Source organism: Herpailurus yagouaroundi, unplaced genomic scaffold (assembly GCF_014898765.1).
Source record: "Herpailurus yagouaroundi ecotype Mexico unplaced genomic scaffold, PumYag 182, whole genome shotgun sequence".
Lineage (NCBI taxonomy): Eukaryota > Metazoa > Chordata > Mammalia > Carnivora > Felidae > Herpailurus > Herpailurus yagouaroundi.
Window position 1 is genome coordinate 20196375 of NW_024412413.1, and position 19084 is coordinate 20215458.

A 19084-nucleotide genomic window follows, 5' to 3' on the forward strand; every position below is an offset into this window, starting at 1 on the left:
TTTATTTATTTTTGACAGAGACAGATCATGAGTCAGGGAGGGGCAGAGAGAGAGAGGGAGACACAGAATCTGAAGCAGTCTCCAGGCTCTTGAGCTGTCAGCACAGAGCCCAATGTGGGGCTCAAACCCATGGACTGTGGGATCATGACCTGAGCTGAAGCCAGACGCTTAACCAACTGAGCCACCCAGGTGCCCGAGTTTGTTTTCAATAACCATAGTATAATTTTCAAATTTGGAAATGTATTATTATCATAATACTCATATAATATATTGTTCATATTTCAATTTCACCTGTTGCCCTCAAAATGTCCTTCATAGCCTTTTTGAGCCCCTCTAATAGGATCCAATTCAAGATCATACAATGTACTTTGTGGTTCTCTTCATCCTCTTACATCTGGAGGAGTTCCTCAGTCTTTGTCCTTCATGGCACTGACATTTTTGAAGAATGCAGGCCAGTTGTTTTGTACACTGTCCTTCAGTTTGGGTTTTTTTCTCAGATTCAGATCATGAACTTTGGGCAGAAATGCTGTGTGTTGTGTTCTCAGTGTTCATCAGGATGCACATAATCTCAGTTTTCTCCACTACTGATGACATTAACAATAGTCATTTCTTCAACTTAATGGGTAAATTGAGCTTATTTATCATCACACAAGTGAATTTTATAATTCGTACCCTCTATTTTTACTATTAAAAGCAATCTGTTGTTCTTCAAAGCCTTACTCTGATGACTCACATAGGTGAGATTAAATCAGAGTGGCTATGAGCACAGGCTTTAGCACCTGACATATTAGTACAGATCTCTGATCCCACTTAGCAATTGTGATCTTGAACAAATGAACCAATCCCTTAATTTCTTCATGTGGAAACTGAGCATAATGAGTGTCTGCAGTTCATTTCCATGTACTAAGAATTAAATGGAGCAGTGGATGTAATAATGCACATATTAACTCTTGACCTAGCAGAAAGTAAGTACTCAATAAAGATTAGTACTTGTTGGGGTACCTGGATGGCTAAATTGTTGGTTAAATGTCTGACTCTTGATTTTAGCTCAAAGTCGTGATCTTATGGTTTGTGAGATCAAGCCCCTCGTCGGGCTCTGAGACAAGTGTGGAGCCTGCTTGGGATTCTCTCTACCTCTCTCTCTCTGCCTCCTCCCCCACTAGTGCTGTCCTTTTTTCTCTTAAAAATAAATAAATAAACATTAAAAAATAGTGATTGTTATTATTATAATTAACTCATACAATGGCAAGCAGAGACAGCTAGTTCTCCCTAAAACATTGTCAACCTCTTTTGCCACGGGCGTGGGGCCACATGATCAATTCTGGCCACAGGAATCTGAGTGGAAGTGCCGTGTGCCACTTCTGGACTTAAGGCCCTCTGAGCCAGTATGCTGCCTCCGTCTTGCTCTCTCACTCTTCCATCATGACCTTGGAGGCTCTAAGTTCCAGGTAGAGTAGCTATAAGGTAGAGATAGGACATCCATCACATATAGAATTTAAATACATATGAAGTAGCCCTTTTGTCTTACGCCATTGAGATTTTAAAGTTTATATTTTACTATAGTAGAAACTAACATTTTCTTGATTAACTTAAGTGACATGTCTACATAATGTGTGAACAATGACTTGACAATTATTCAAAAGACTAAATAAACTTTCAATTCTATCTTTACTGAGAGTTGACTCTATGTTTAGAGATATTCAACAAATATTTATTGAGCACCGACTATAAGCCTGATTGTTCTGGTAAGGAGCAAGTGAAACCAGAGTTCCTGTAATCATGAAGGGAATAGTCCTGTAATCACGAAATGACATAAGCAAGTAGTTGCAAAATGTTCTGCTTGGAAGAAAGGAGAGGACCATGGTGCTATGAGACACTGTAATTGAGGAATGAGGTCTATCACTGGCTCAGTGAGTCTGGATAACTTGGCTTGGCAGCCTCAGTTATCTCTGTAAAATGAGTACATTGGCCTTGTTTATCCTAAAGGTCCCTTTCAGTTCTAATCTTATATTTCTTTGTGAATTCTTATTTTTTCCTTGTTTGCATGAGCACTTGTTAGTGAGAAAAAAACTAATTTAGCAGAAACTGGCTAGCAGATAAGGCAACATGACTTTCTTTCAAACCACTAATTTAAATCTAATACTGTTAGGCAGCCTCCCTCAATGTTTTTGCTGAAACTTTGGAATAATGCTTACTAATCATCTTCAGGGGAACTTTGTGAGCTATGAGTAAGCAAGTTTCATTGAGTAAGAAAGGCAGGGGGTTTATATCCATTTAGCAAAGATGACCCTTTCTGGGGTAGAATTTGAAAAGTACCTATAGAAAGCTGTGAGTGAAAATATCTCCTCCTTTAGCTACCTAAAACCCCATATTATTCATGACTTCAGAAAATGTTTGAGTGACAGTATTTACCAGGGAGAACATTTTCTAATAATTTTTTTCCTAATACTGGAGTGTGAATGTCTTGTAGCAGCTGGAAGTCAGCTAGGGATAAACAAAAGTAAGAGCTCAGAAAGATCTAGAACTTGAGAGACTGGGCCAGAGAATGCAGAGTTGGGTCTGAGTGCAGAGGTATGTATGCTCTGGGAGGGCCTTTGCTGGAAAGCAGAAGAGACCACCCAAATGAAGGACCAAGAAACAATAACTTTACTTGGCAACGTTGCCACAGGCCAACAATTAATACCGGGCATGTTCATTACCAACTAAATTCATTACTTAATACCAAGCACCATAATAACACGGAATAGTGGTCTTACATAGTCTAAGGAAAGAAATACAACCTAAGTACTTTAAGCGAAAGAAGGGAGTGTGATTTTTCTCCCCAAAATGACTGGAGGTCTTTGTTATGAATTTCATAACATCTGTATGCCCTAGATAGGTGTCAAAGAGGAAAAGGACAGAAATAAAATGAGCACTAACTTCAATTCATGTGACTTTGTTTCCCACGTTGATGCCAGCGAAAAAGCCAATACATAACTGCAAAATAACTTTAAAAAAAATACATGACTAAGCAAAACTGGTATTAATAAGCCAGTTCTTCTTTTTTGTAAAGGACTCGAAACTTGCTAACATAATAGGAGCAGTTTTCTCATGCCCATAGCACCATTTTCACATCCCACATTTTGCCAGTTTGGTATTTCCTTCCTTATTGCTTAAAAGATTGTCAGAAATTTTGAAAGGAGAAAAGAATTCAATTAAAATGTATGTAGACTGTACTTTGAGAATTCTGATAGGACAAGGAGAATTTTAAAAATCAGAAACAATTAAATATGAGTGTTTTGTTTTGTTTTTGTGTTTTAAAAGGGCAAGGAACTTTGGTTAATGTTCCATATCCATAGGGGAAAATGTTATATTTATGTTAAAAGTAAATATGACTTTTTCATCCATTCAAGCAAAGTAATTCACTTTATTTCATATGATTCTTGAGTTGTCTCAAACATAATGTCCACATGTAGCTTTTAAGGAATTTAAGGAAAATAAAAATTTCCGCACAATAATATGTATATCTACTTTTACAGAAAGGACTTTGGGGAGCCTGTGATTTTCTAATCTTTTTCCTTTTTTATCAGTGAAATCATTTATATAATAAACTTTCATATGGAAGGTCATGTGTATAAAGCACATGAAAACTGCCTTGATGGGAGAGGGGACTAAGGACCCCAACCCAATGTCAATCTAGTACTCATTTCACATAAGCTTTCTTTGCTTCACTATTTCATCACCAAAGTCCAGCAGAAGATCTAGCATACAGTAGGACTTGATGTATATTTGTTGAAGGAAATATATTATGCTGCCTCAGTCAATATCAAATAGAGGTTATCCCTTATAATACACATTAGAAAATGTATAAAGATAAATAAATAATGTAATAATAGAAACTATTATTTAGTGTATTATTTTAAATAGCAATTGGTCAGGTAATAGTTGGCCTTAAAATATGTTTTAGCACTTGGCAAAGCAATGTGAATTCATTTTCATTTGAGAAGTGTATTTTGAGTTCAACAGTGTGCCATGCTGAAGTGAACTGGAAAGATCAAGTAGCTGCTGTCCACTTTGCCCAGACACTTGTTCCCTAGTCCTTGCATGACTGGCTCCTTCTCATCTTTCACCCTTCAGACTTCAGTTGAAATGTCACCTTCTTCAAGACCTTCCCTGACCCTTCTATCTAAAACAGCCCCTTCTTTCCAGTTAGTAACATTTGATCACATTATCCTACCCATTTCTTCCATAGCATTTATTGCAATCTATAGATACCTTGTTTATTTACTTGTTTATATGTTGAAACTGACACATTCTTCTCCTTTGCAGGTAAGTCCCCAGGACCAGGCACAATGGTTGGCCTTTCACCAGGTCTTAATGATATTTGTTCAGTGAATGGATGAATAAATAATGAAACGTGTAGTGTTCAAGGGCACATAGCTGCCCATGATGAACATAGAATTTAAAAGAAGGGGCACCTGGCTGGCTCAGTTGGTAGTGACTCTTGATTTCAGGGTCATGAGTTTGGGCCCTATGTTGGGTATATAGATTACTTTAAAAAAGAAAAAGAAAGAAAGAAAGAAAGAGAGGAAGGAAGGAAGAAAAAGCTTTTAAAAAGTTTAATTTCAAGTTGTACTTGAAATGGCTGTGGATGGAGGAGTTCCCCAGCCCTGGGAAGGCAGTCTGGAGAAACAGAAGACTTTAATATCAGTTAATATCTGCTCCCTGCTTGAACACCACAGACTCACTTTTTTCCATCTGTTATACTTATCCTCACTTTTCTCAGCCGTAAATGGCAATAATACATCAATTTTGAAGTCCATTAATAAATGTCAAATTTGATGTCCATTAATAAAAGTCTGTTTTCACCATGCATGCCAATAAGGCTCATGTGAGGCAAGAGGACTACATAGGAGTGCTTCATTGTGTGTTTTTAGCAGTGGAGATGGGATGGCATGTGTGACTCATCTTGAGCCACTGAATACAGTCTCACTAAATGGACTCAACTGGGAATATTCGGACTTTAGCTGAAGAGGGTCTACCAGAGATCTGTTTGCATGAAGGACCCAGGAACTTTATAGGAAGACTTATTCCAAGGGAATTACTGGTGAAGAAAGACATTTTTGAGTGTTGCATATTATTTATTACTCAGATCTGAAGGGCTTATGTATCACGTCAAAACCAAGAACTGGACAAGTTGCTCTGACACAAAAGTTTTAGTGGAACTACCAGGGGAAGAAATGCCATGCTGTCTTGTGTTGTGAATAGCATGGTATGAACTTCTCTGTTGATGGCACCAGAGGGTTCACCTATATCTCTCTTCATCTCTTGGAGGCTCATAGGATAGATCTGTGGGATTTGCAGGGTGGGGCTGGAAATCTTCCAGTCACACATACAGGATAGAGCCCAAGAAACACTATTTATTGATGTTAATGAATTTTCACCTTCTTATTATTCTGCAATGGAACAATTTCCCACTGTTTAAAAAGAATAAGGTAAATTTACATGTATTGATATAGAACATTTGCCAAGATACATTAAGTGTAAAAACATACAGAACAGTGTAAATATAATGCTACCATCTATATTAAAGGAAATGTACATATACAGGCACACCTCAGAGATACTGCAGGTTCAGTGCCAGACCACCACAATAAAGCAAATATCACAATAAAGCAAGTAAAATGAAGTTTTTGGCTTCCCAGTGCATATACAAGTTATATTTAACTATACTATAGTCTACTAAGTGTACAATAGCATTACATATAAAAACAATGTATAGTTGACACAAACAATGTGGAGTTTAGGTGCACCACCCTCCATACAGTCCAAAATCCATGTTTAACTTGACTTCTCCAAAATTTAACTACTAATAGCTTATCATTGACTAGAAGTCTTACTTACAAGTGTCGATTAATGTATGTTTTGAATGCTATAAACATTATATACTATATTCTTACAATAAAGCAAGCTAGAGAAAAGAAAATGTTAATAAGAAAATCACAAGGAAGAGGGGTGCTTGGCTGGCTCAGTCAGCAGAACGTGCAATTCTTGATCTCAGGGTTGTGACTTTGAGCCCCACGTTGGGCATAGAGTACTTAAAAAAAATTCAGTATCTAAAAAGAAAAGAAAAGAAAATCACAAGGAAGAGAAAATATGTTACAGTACTGTACTGTATTTATAAAAAAATCTGCATATAAATGGACCCATGTAGTTCAAACTCATGTTGTTCAAGGGTCAATTGTACATATCTTAATCAATAAATACTTTATTGTTCAGAAATGCTAACCATCCTCTGAGCTTTCAGCGAGTTGTAATCTTTTTGCTGCTGCTTGCCTTAATATTGATGGCTGCTAACTGACCAAGCTGGTGATTGTAGAAAGTTGCGGTGGCTGTGGCAATTTCTTAAAATAAGACAACAATAAAGTTTGTCACATTGATTGACTCCCATTCACAAATGATTTCTCTGCAGCACATGATGCTGTTTGATAGCATTTTATGCACAGTAGAACTTCTTTCAAAATTGGAATCAATCCTCTCAAACCCTACCATTGCTTTATCAACTAAATTTATGTAATATTCTAAATCCTTTGCTGTAATGTCAACAATCTTCATAGCATCTCCACCAGGAGTAGATTACATCTTAAGAAACCACTTTCTTTGTTCATCCATAAGAAGCAAATCTTCACCCATTAAAGTTTTACCATGAGATTTCAGCAATTCAATCACATCTTCAGGCTCCACTTGTAATTCTAGTTCTCTTGCTATTTCCACCACATCTGCAGTTACTTCCTCCTCTGAAGTCTTGAATCCTCAAAGACATCCTTGAGAGTTGGAATCAACTTCTTCCAAACTCCTGTTCATGATATTTTGACCTCTTCTCTTGAATTAAAAATGTTCTTAGTGGCATGTAGAATGGTGAATTCTTTCCAGGAGGTTTTCAATTTACTTTGCCCAGATCCATCAGACGAATCACCATCTATGGCAGCTATAGCCTTGCAAAATGTATTTCTTAAATAATAAATCTTGAAAGTCTAAATTATTCCTTGATCTATGGGCTACAGAATAAATGTTGTGTCAACAGGCAGGAAAACAACTTTGATCTCATTGTCCATCTCCATCAGTGATTTTGAGTGAACAGGTGCATTGTCGGTGAGCAGTAATGTTTCGAAAGAAATATTTTTTTCTGAGCAGTTGGTCTCAACAGTGGGCTTAAAATCTTCAGAAAACCATGCTGTAAACAGATGTGCTGTCATCTAGACTTTGTTGTTTCATTGGGAGAGCACAGGCAGAAAGGATCTAGCATAATTCTTAATGGCCCTTGGATTTTCAGAATGGCAAATGAGAATTGGCTTCAACTTTAAGTCACCAGCTGCATTAGCACCTAACAAGAGAGTCATCCTGTCCTTTGAAACATTGAAACCGGGCATTTATTTTCCTCTTTAGCTATGAAAGTCCTAGATGGCATCTTTTCTCAATAGAAGATTGTTTTGTCTACATTGAAAATCTGTTGTTTAGTGTAGTCACCTTCATTAATTATCTTAGCTGGATCTGGATAACTTGTTGCAGCTTCTATATTGGCACTTGCTATTCACCTTGTAATTTCATGTTATTGAGACAGCTTCTTTCCTTAAACCTCATGAACTAAACTTTTCTTCTTCTTTTTTAAAATTTATTATGAGAGAGAGAGAGGGAGAGCACACACCCATGGGAGTTGGGGATGGAAGAAAGAGAGGGAGAGAGAGAATCCCAAGCAGGCTCTGAGCTGTTGGCACTGAGCCTGATATGGTGCTCAAATTCACAGACCATGAGATCATGACCTGAGCTGAAATTGAGTCAGACACTTAACTGGTCAAGTGACCCAGGTGCCCCTGAACTAATCTCTTCTAGCTTCAAATTTTCTTCTGCAGTTTCCTCACCTGTCTCAGCCTTCATAGAATTGGAGAGAGTTAGGGCCTTGCTCTGGATTAGGCTTTGGCTTAAGGGAATGTGTGGCTGGTTTGACCACTAAATTTTCTAGACCACTAAAACTTTCTCCATATCAGCAATAAGGCTGTTTCATTTTCTTTTATTAAAAAAAAATTAATGTTTACTTATTTTTGAGAGAGAGAGAGGCAGAGAGAGAGTGAGACACAGAATCCAAATCAGGGTCCAGGTTCTGAACTGTCAGCACAGAGCCCGACACAGGGCTTGAACTCACAAACCGCAAGATCTGACCTGAGCTAGCCAGGCACCCCAAGGCTGTTTCATTTTCTTATTATTTGTGTGTTCACTGGAGTAACACTTTTCATTTCCTTTAAGAACTTTTCTGTTGCATTCACAACTTGGTTAATTATTTTTTTTAATTTTTTTTTTTTTAGTGTTTATTTATTTTTGAGAGAGAGAGAGAGAGAGCAAGAGAAGGGCAGAGAGAGAAGGAGACACAGAATCCGAAGCAGGCTCCAGGCTCTGAGCTGTCAGCACAGAGCCTGTCACAGGGCTCAAACTCACGAATCGTGAGACCATGACCTGAGCCAAAGTCAGACACTTAACTGACTGAGCCACCCAGGCACCCCACAACTTGGCTAATTATTTGATACAAAAGGCCTTGCTTTTGGCCTATCTTGGCTTTTTACATGCGTTTCTCACTAAGCTTAATCATTTTTAGCTTTTGCTTTAAAGTGAGACACATGTAGGGTGCCTGGGTGGCTCAGTCAGTTAAGGGTCGGACTCTTGATTTCAGCTCAGGGCATGGAGCCTGTTTAAGATTCTCTCTCTCCTTCTGCCCCTTCCCCACTTGCACTCTGTCTCTCACAAAAAAAAAGGGAGGGGGGCGCCTGGGTGGCTCAGTCAGTTGAGCATCTGACTCTTGATTTTGGCTCAGATCAAGATCCCAGGGTCATGCAGTAAAATGAAGCACAATAAAGTGAGACACACCTGTATATGTGTATATGCATAGAATACATTTTGAAGGATACACAAAACCATTTATAGTGATTGATTTGAGAAGGTGACTCTGGGTATAGAAGTCAGAGTAGGAGAGAGATTTTTCATTCTTTACTCTTGTACTGTTTGGATTTATTTTTTTGGATACATAAACATGTACAACTTAAAAATTTTTTTTAATTTATTTGAGAGAGAGCACGTGTAAGCAGGGGAGGGGCAGAGAGAGAGAGAGAGAGAGGGAGAAACTCAAGCAGGCTCCGCACTGCCAGTGTGGAGACCAATGCGGGCCTTGAAATCATGAACTGCAAGATCATGACATGAGCTGAAACCAAGAGCCCCCCAGGCACCCCAACATATGTTATCTTTAAAGTAACTATGCATTGCAAAAAATAAAATTTAAATTGAAAATGACTGATAAATTAGGCTGAACTCTCTCATATTGACTATTACTATCTATCCCAAATAAAACAAAAAGAACACATCATTTAGAAAATAACATGTAAATATTTTCATATATACATATCTTTTTATAAATAATAAGGACGTTTCTTATTTTGGGTAGATCAGTTTTTTTTTCCCAGAAGCAGCACACCGCAATAGTGTTTAAGAGGCCTGGTTCTGATGCCAAACAGCTCGGGATCCAATCTTAGCTCTGCCACATTCTAGCTTTGCACTTTGGGTAAATTACTTAACCTGTCTAAGCTGCAATTTTTTTGTCTTTAAAATGTGGGAGAATAATAATGTATATTTTATAGGGCTGTTTATGAAAATGGAATGAAGTAAAATGGAAAAATGTGGTTACCCAGTGACAAATACAGGTAATGAGACACATTTAGAGAAGTTCTATTCGTGTAATTACCATCTAGTAATTTCCAGTCAGTGGTTGAATTTTGAGTCTCTCAAGGATGGCCAACCAAGTGAGAGCTGAGTGGGGTGTGGATCAAATGGCAGAGCTCTGCAGACAGCCCAGAAGAGACTGGCTACCTCCTTCATTTACGTGTGTTTCTTTTTAATTTAATTTTTATTTATTTTTAATTTTTTTAATTCTTATTTATTTTTGAGAGAGAGAGAGAGACATAGTGTGAGCAGGGGCCCTCCCCTACAGAGAGAGAGAGAGAGAGAGAGAGAGAGAGAGAGAGAGAGAGAATCCGAAGCAGGATCCAGGCTCTGAGCTGTCAGCACAGAGCCCAATGCGGGGCTTGAACCTATATATACACCATGAGATCATGACCTGAGCTGAAGTATGACGCTTAACCGACTGAGCCACCCAGGTGCCTTTATGTGTGTTTCTTGATGCTCTTACCATTCATAGTTTTCCTATGTCTCACTTAAAAAGGTGGAAAGGACCATGGATTAAAGAGAAGGAGTAGAGTTCAAGTCTGACTCTCACCAATGAGCTGGGTGACATCAAGGCCGCGGTGTCTCCACTTGTAAAATGAGGAGACTGGCCCCAATGATCTTCCATGTTCTTTCAGATTCTATGGAGATGACAATTTTTAATAACAAAACCCCCTACTTAGCCCTTGTGGTATCCATCAATTGTATATTCTGTGTTGCTTCATTCTGATGAACTCAGATTGGGAGGTGACAGAGAGCTTTGCAAAGCCTGAGCTAAAAATAACCTCTTCCCATAAATATTTTATTAGAGCTAGAGAACTAAATAAAATAAAGATGATTAAAAATCACCATTAATGTCTGCTTCCTGAGACTTTTCACTTTATTATTTATTTTGTGAAGAGACGTTCCCATCAGAAGTGGGCAAACTAAATTAAGAATAGAAATCCTTTGGAATTGAAATAAAACACACTGATTTAGATTACTAAAACCTACTAAAAGTAAGACTAATATCTCCATTCAAGTGATACAGCACTTTTACTAGTTGCACTCACTTAGCTCACGTTTTCCAGCATTTTGCAGAAGTGTTATGCCTTACGCATAACCATGATTAAAGTGTTCTACATTTGTGGAGCTGTCGTTTCACAGTCTATCAAGAAGTTTTACAGTCTGATAACTTATAACTCAAACATCTATCTGGTCAAAAACTTGATAATATACAATATAGCTCTTTTCTCTTGTCAAAAATGGTAAATTGATATTTGAGTTAAAGTCTAGTTTATGAAACAATTTTGCAAGTTAAGAAAAAAACTTTAATAGAAATGCAAAATAGGGTACTTTGTTCTGAAATGCTTCTAACTTTTTTTTTTCCCACAATAGTGAGTTAGGCAATATTCAAAGAACTTCCTTATTTTAACTTTAAAACAACTTCTCTATATCAATAAGAAGGATTCTTTGTTTTTCACCAGAGAGTTTACTTTATTATTTGACATGCAACATGGCATTGGGCGTAAAGCAGGTTGTTTAACCAGGATATTTAAATCATGATAAAATACCAATTCATATTCTATAGGACCAATCTTTTATTCCACATAATGTGGAGCTCTCATTATATTTCTCATATAATATATTATGTGCATTTGGTTTTGGAAATTGGGACAGAAACAGAGGTAGCAAATTTCATTGTTTCAGAAACTAAAGGGAGAAATTTGTATTTTCATATAAATTCATTTTAGATATTTTAATATCATTTATTTTTAAAAAGATCAAATTGTTGTTTAGATTGAACTGCCTCATTTAGGTAGACTGGGGAAATTCCATATTGGCTCTTTCCTCCATATTCTGGAAAAGAACAATATAGTACAGTAAAACATTTGATTTCTCTCTGGAGTAGTAAGGCTGAAGTGAGTCATTCATTCATTCATTTATTCAACAATGATTTGTTGAGTACTTCCTATATGTGAGGCATTGTGTTGAGCCTCATAAGAAAGAAAAAGAAGGATATAACTGGGTACTCACATACAAACAATGTTAACCAATAATTATTGGTAGATGATGGGTCAAACACGAAGCACCAATAATGGATACTTTATTTATTTTATAATTTTTTAATGTGTATTTATTTGTTTTGAGAAGGAGAAAGAGAGTGTGAATGAGCGAGAGTAGGACAGAGAGAGAGAGGGAAACAGAGAATCCCAAGCAGGCTCTATGCTGACAGTGCAATGTGGGACTTGAACTCACCAACAGTGAGATCATGACCCGAGCCAAAATCAAGAATATGATGCTTAACCAACTGAACCACCCAGGCTCCCTGGATACTTTAGTAGAGTAAAAAAAGATTGAGTAGGGGCACTAGAGCAGTCAGAGAAAGCTTTGCCCAGGAGTAAGATCCTGAAAAGATGGGTTGGATTCAAATAGGAGGAAATAAATGGAGAAAGCATCCCAGGGAGGAGAGGCAATATACAAAATGGTATAGTGTCAGTCATGCAGAAGGCATGTCCAGAAGATATTAAAAAGGTTGCAGAGGACAAAATTTTATAATTACTTGAAGGGTGGCCGGTCTGTGGACCATTAGCATTAACATCCCTTGGGAGCTAGTAGAAACACAGGATCAGAATCTGATCTTGCATGTTCAAGGTCTTTGGGTGCTTTGTGTATATGTTAAAGTCTGAGAAGCTCTAATGTGGTCCAATCCTTCATTTTGCAGAGGAAGAGAACTACAGAGCAGTAGGTGTCTTCTCCGATAATAGTGGTAAACTTTACTTTAGAACTAAAATCTAGAGGGTCCTGGCAACAGTGAGTACCCCACCCCCCAACCTCAATTCACAATTTTTGCCTAAACTGGAGAGAGATAGTAAGGTGGATTGAACTCTGTAAGTTTTTGAATACCATGTTAAGAAGCTCAGGCCTCATCCATTTATGAATTCAACAAACATTTACTGAACTCCAACATGGTAACATTGGGGATACATAGAAGAGTAAGAAAGGCCTTGCCCTTAAGAACCCCACAATCTTCTGTAAAAGTAAGTAACCAACAGTTATAAACATCTTTGTGCAATGAGTTTTAAAGGCTTATGATAGAGAGATTAACATGAGTTTTATTCAGTTAACGTTTATTGAGTACCTAGTACATGCTAGACTTTAATTAGATGAAAATGGTGATGTTTAGGGGTATTTGAGAGTGGGGAGAAAAAGATGGATCAGTTAAGTGGCTACTGTCTAAGAGTAGGAAGTAAAGGAAGAATGGGAAGGGTTTGGTCACTGTGAAGGGCCAGAAGAAGTAGCAAGTCTGTATTAACCAGAGATGGTAAGGCAAGATAGAATTTGGATCACTGAGCAAAGAAATAGGAAAGTTGGAAAAGTGAACCAGATTTAGGGGTGTTTGTTTTACTTTTCTTTTAGAAGAAAATATAGGTGTAAATCTTTATGAGTTTGGATTAGGCAGTAGATTCTTATATTTGACATGCAAAGCACACTACAAAAGAAAAAATAGGTAAGACAGACTTCATCGAAATTAAAAGCTGTGCATCAAAGGACACTATCAACAAACTGAAAAGACAACTCACAGGATTGGAAAAGTATTTGTAATTATATATTTGATAAAGTTCTAATATCTAGAATACATACAGAAAACTTTTACACCTCAACAATAAAAAAGACAAATAACTCAATTAAAAAATAGGCAGTGGATTTGAGTAGACATTTCTCTAAAGAAAATATAGATATTGCCAATAAGCACATGAAAAGGTGTTCAGCATCACTAGTCATCAGGAATACTTAAAAAATTTTATTAACATTTATTTATTTTTGAGAGAAAGAGACAGAGTGCAAGCAGGGGAGGGGCAGAAAGTGAGGGAGACACAGAATTTGAAGCAGGCTTCAGGCTCTGAGCTGTCAGCACAGAGCCTGATGTGGGTTCTGAGTTCAAGCCCCAGGTTGGGCTCCATGCTGGGTGTGGAGCCTACTCAGAAACAAACAAACAAACAAACAAACCCCAATGAGATACCACTTCACACCTATTAGGTGGCTAGAATTTTAAAAGTGGAAAAGGAATATAGGTGAGTATGTGAAAAATAAGAACCCTGAAACATTCTTGATGCAAATGTAAAATCGTGGAAAACAGTTTCAGCAAACAATGCAGCTGGAAAACAGTTTGGTAGTTCCTCAAAAAGTTAAACATAGAAAAAAAAAAAGTTAAACATAAGAGTTACCATATGATTCAGCAATTCCATTCCTAGGTTTGTACTCCACAAAACTGAAAACATATATTCCCACAAAAACTTGTACACAAACGTTCATAGCACCATTATTCAAATAGCCAAAAAACGAGGACAACTCAAATGTCCATCAACTGATGAATACACAAAACATGGCATATACAACAGAATATTATTCAGTCATAGAAAGGAATGAAGTATTTGATAAATGCTATAACATGAATGAACTCTGAAAACATGCTAAGTAAAATAAGACAAATACTGGACAAATGTTGTATGGTTCCACTTATATGAAATATCTAGAATAGGCAAGCTCATAGAGACAGAAAATAGATTACAGGTTATAAGAGGCTAGGGGAGGGGTGGACTGGGAAGTTATTATTGCTTAACGGGTACAGAGTTTTTGTTTAGGGTAATGAAAATGTTCTGAAATTTGGGTGATCTTTGCAAACCTTGTGAATATACTAAAAGTCACTTAATGTACACTTAAAAATTGTGAATTTTGGGGGTGCCTGGGTGTCTCAATCGGTTGAGCATCAGACTTTGTTCAGGTCATGATCTCACAGTTTGTGAGTTTAAGCCCCGCATCTGCCTCTCTGCTTCAGATCCTCCGTCCCGCTCTCTCTCTGCCCTTCCCCCGCTCATACTCTCTCTTTCTCTCCCTCTCTCAAAAATAAACAAACATTAAAATATTTTTAAAAATTGTGACTTGTAGGGGTGTCTGAGTGCCTCTGTCGGTTGAGTGTCTGACTCTTAATTTCGGCTCAGGTCATAATCAACAGTTTGTGAGTTCTAGCCCTGCGATGGGCTCTGTGCTGACAGTGCGGAGCCTGCTTGGGATTCTCTCGCTTCCTCCCTCTCTCTCTCTGCCCCTCCCTCACTTGAGTGCACTCTCTTTCTATCTCTCGAAAAAACATTTAAAAATTGTGAATTTTATTGTATGTGAATTACATCTCAATAACCTTTAAAGAGAAACTCTTCAATGTTGGCAAAGTGCATGTCATTGAAAGGAAACATGTGAAATATAATCGAAATCTTGCTTTGTGAAAATCACACACCTAGTTATGATTTCAAAATGCTTCTTAGTTTATTTTGATTTTTGTTTTTTTAAGTAGTCTCCATGCCCAGTGTGGACCCCAGTGTGGGGCTTGAACTCACAACACTGAGATCAAGACCTGAGCTGAGATCAAGAGTCAGATGCCTAACTGAGCCACCCAGACACCCTAAAATGCTCCTTAGTTTAAAATACAATTATAAATACACAGTATGATAAGCCCTTTTGAAGCTTATATTTATCATATACTTATTATATTTCACAGGTTTCTGCTTCATAGAATAAGATCTGAGCAAAAGAATGTAACTTCCACTAGGTAATGGAACATATAGAAATGTTTAGTTTCCAGCTTTGGAAACTACAGATTCTTGAGTCATGGTCATGTGTATGAATATCAATTTACCAAATGGATAGATCATGGTTCAGTTACAGAAAGCATCATAATCTAGTTACTCCAGGCCTGGAAGTCAAATGATTAGGGTTGCTTTCCTGTCTGTTTCTTAGGTTGTTTCTACTACATCTGTAATTGAGGTGGTTTTGAGGAATTGAGGTTCCTCCTAGCTTTAAAATTCTGAACTTACTTGATCTTATTGTGATTTTAGAGTCAAAGGAGTTTTGAGCTTGTATTGCTTGCTTGGACTGCATTAAAACATTCACATTTTAAAATTTAGTTAATTATTATTGGACCATGAGATTTGAAAAGGATTAAATTGTCCACTCAGCTTTTGATAAATTGGACCAATTGATCTCAGTCTATGGAGAATTAGCATGAAGCAATACCACCACCTGGTGGCTTCTTCTCAAATATGACAACTTTTGTTTGTTTAAGTACGCTCCACACCCATTGCGGGGCTTAAACTCACAGCCCTGAGATCAAGAGTTGGATGCTCTGCTGACTGAAGCAGCCAAGTGCTCCAACAACCTTCTTTATCTGAATATGATAGTTTGGCCTCTATCAAACTATGACAGGTGGTTTAGATATGCCTACTTTAGGAAACAAGTTTAATAATATTGCACAATATATGTTTATGTTAACTAATATTTATGGCATTGGCCTTAAAAACTTATAATTCAGCAAATTCTCTCAACAAATATGTTTAGTGCCCAAGTATTAGGACAAAGCAGTGAACAAAATAAACAACAAATATATTGGCATTCATAGATGTTACATTCTAGTGAGAGGAAGTAGACAAAATATAGGCATAATAGACAAGTAAATTATGTTTAGTGGCAAGTTCTTTTAAAAAATCAGGATGAGGATGGCACACCTGGGTGGCTCAATTGGTTGGGTGTCTGGCTTCAGCTCAGGTCATGATCTCACAGCTTGTGAGTTCCGGCCCTGCACTGGGCTCTGTGCTGACAGCTCAGAGCCTGGAGCCTGCTTCGAATGCTGTCTCTCCCTCTCTCTGCCCCTCCCCAGCTCACACTGTCTCTGTCTTTTTCAAAAATAAATAAACGTTGGGGCACCTGGGTGGCTCGGTCGGTTAAGCATCCGACTTCGGCTCAGGTCATGATCTCCCGGTCCATGAATTCGAGCCCCGCGTCGGGCTCTGTGCTGACAGCTCAGAGCCTGGAGCCTGTTTCAGATTCTGTCTCCCTCTCTCTGACCCTCCCCCGTTCATACTCTGTCTCTCTCTGTCTCAAAAATAAATAAACGTTAAAAAATTTTAAAAAATCAGGATAAGGAGGATGTTGGGTGGGTTGCAGTTTTAAATAGGATGACATTTGAGCAATGACTTGAAAGGTGAGGTCAATTTTATGTGCTTATCTGAAGAATAAAATTACATAGACTTACAACTAAATATTTAGCCTTAATTCTAGCATGCTGCTATAATTCTGCTTCCTCAAGTATCTCTTTTTAGTAAGCAGGAACTGTAATACCAGGCCAATATTAATAGGAATGATTACATTTTGAAAAAGGACATTGAAAAAAAAAAAAAGGAACAAAAAAGAAAAGAAAAAAAATGATGTTGCCCTAAAGATAAGTATCTTTACTTTGTAATGTCTTTAGTTAATATCAGAAAAGAAACGTAAAATGGTAGCTTTGTTATCTTACTTTTCACAACCTTACCTTTACACATTGAAAATTGTGTTCCTATGAAAGTAGGAACTGCTCTAGTCTTAGGAATTGAGAATTGAGAGAAGGGAAAAGTTAGAAGTGAGATGATACCACCAATAAATATTAGTTAAGTTTCCCTAAGCTGTTTATGGTTTTGTTATTTATAAATTTGCCAAGGTACTTTGTAAAATTATTTACATTTTTGGACTTAAACGCTCTTGGGTTAATGAGTGCCTCTAAAAGTTAGAACCTTGAGGGGCGCCTGGGTGGCGCAGTCGGTTGGGCGTCCGACTTCAGCCAGGTCACGATCTCGCGGTCCGTGAGTTCGAGCCCCGCGTCAGGCTCCGGGCTGATGGCTCGGAGCCTGGAGCCTGTTTCCGATTCTGTGTCTCCCTCTCTCTGCCCCTCGCCCGTTCATGCTCTGTCTCTCTCTGTCCCCAAAATAAATAAACGTTGAAAAAAAAATAAAAAAAAAAATAAAAAATAAATAAAAGTTAGAACCTTGAGAGTAGGTACTGTTTTAGACTATGTTGTAGGTGTAGCATAAGACTATGTTGTAGGTGTAGGTGTGCTCAAGGTGTACCTTGAGCACAGTAAGTGGTCAGAAAAGTTATTTTATTTGTCCTAAATCTACATTAGAAAAACTTTAAAGATAACATCCTAATATTTTGGGATTTTTCTTTAGGTCAAAGTTTGCTGAGAATGGAGAAGAGTTTTTGATGCAACCAGGAAATGAGATAAAATCTTAACCAAGAGTTAAATGGGTAAATGTAAAAAATAAAGTTTTGATCCAATTGCAGAGGGTTTTTTTTCTTAAGTATTATTTATTTATTTTGAGAAAGAGAGGGAGGGACAGAGAGAAAGACAGAGGGAGAGAAAGAATGCCAAGCAGGCTACTGACTATTAGAGCTGACCCCATGAGGGTTAATCTAACCATCCTGGTATCATGACCAGAGCCCAAATCAAGAGTGGGATGCTTAATGGACTGAGCCACACAGGCTCCCCTTTTGTTTGGGTTTTATCATATTATTGTTTCCAAAATGACTTCTAATTAGGTGCTTAATACACATTATGAAAGGCTGACATGCCATCCAATAGTATTAACAATGGTTTTAAATTTGTAGACAGCACTTCAATTCACACAGTGTCTTCACATAGGTAGGTCTCATTTGCTTATTTGGTTCAGAATATACACTGCAAATATAAAGTTTACAGCATAGCTTTCCTTTTAGTTCCTCTTTTTTTAATGTTTGTTTATTTGGGGGGGGGGGGAGAAAAGAGAGTGCACTGGGAAGGGGCAGAGAGAGAGGACAGAATCTGAAGCAGGCTCCAGGCTCTGAGCTGTCAGCACAGAGCCCCATGCCAGGCTCTAATCAAAGTCATACGCTTAACCGCCTGAGCCACCCAGGCGCCCTTCCTTTTAGTTCTTTAAAGGGAATTTGTATTTTCACAGAACTACATGCATTATACTGGAAATCTGACACGGACAAAATTTTAAGTAGCAATGGTCAAGATTTGCCAAGTGGCAGCAGCTAATCTTGGCAAAGACAGGCAGGGGAAGAGGATGAAGAACAGGAGAAAAAGGTCAGTGGAATCCCAGCCCACTGAAGTCCAACAGCTGGCACATTATAATGCTTACAACACACAGCCTTAAAAAAGGTCCAGGTGTTCAGATAAAGAGTCGCTCAACTCTCTCCTTCTCAAAACAACAGAACAAAGATAAAAAACAAGTAAAACCTTCCCTTGCAAGAAAAATTCTGTGAATTTATTAAACTGGTAAGGACAGATGCTACACTTGATCTTAGCCAAAAGGCCGAGAAGCGATGTTGTGAATTTATAATTTAGAAGCGGGGAAGGGAGGCGAGGGCAACAGGCAGGTCTAGTTTCAATGCCTAGGCAGCTAGAGAGGTCTGAAAATTGAAACAAAAGTCAGTCCATAAACTTCTGTTGAATGGATGAAAATCTCTATTATAAATAAAAACATAAAATGCCAAAACCATATTTGGAAGGAGACCC

The 19084-nt window shown here is 37.8% G+C and overlaps 1 pseudogene; it reads right to left on the reverse strand.

Annotated features, from left to right (window-relative positions):
• Positions 1 to 18722: 18722 nt before the first annotated feature.
• Positions 18723 to 18893, reverse strand: LOC121041150 (uncharacterized; annotated as a pseudogene).
• Between the last annotated feature and the right edge of the window lie 191 nt (positions 18894 to 19084).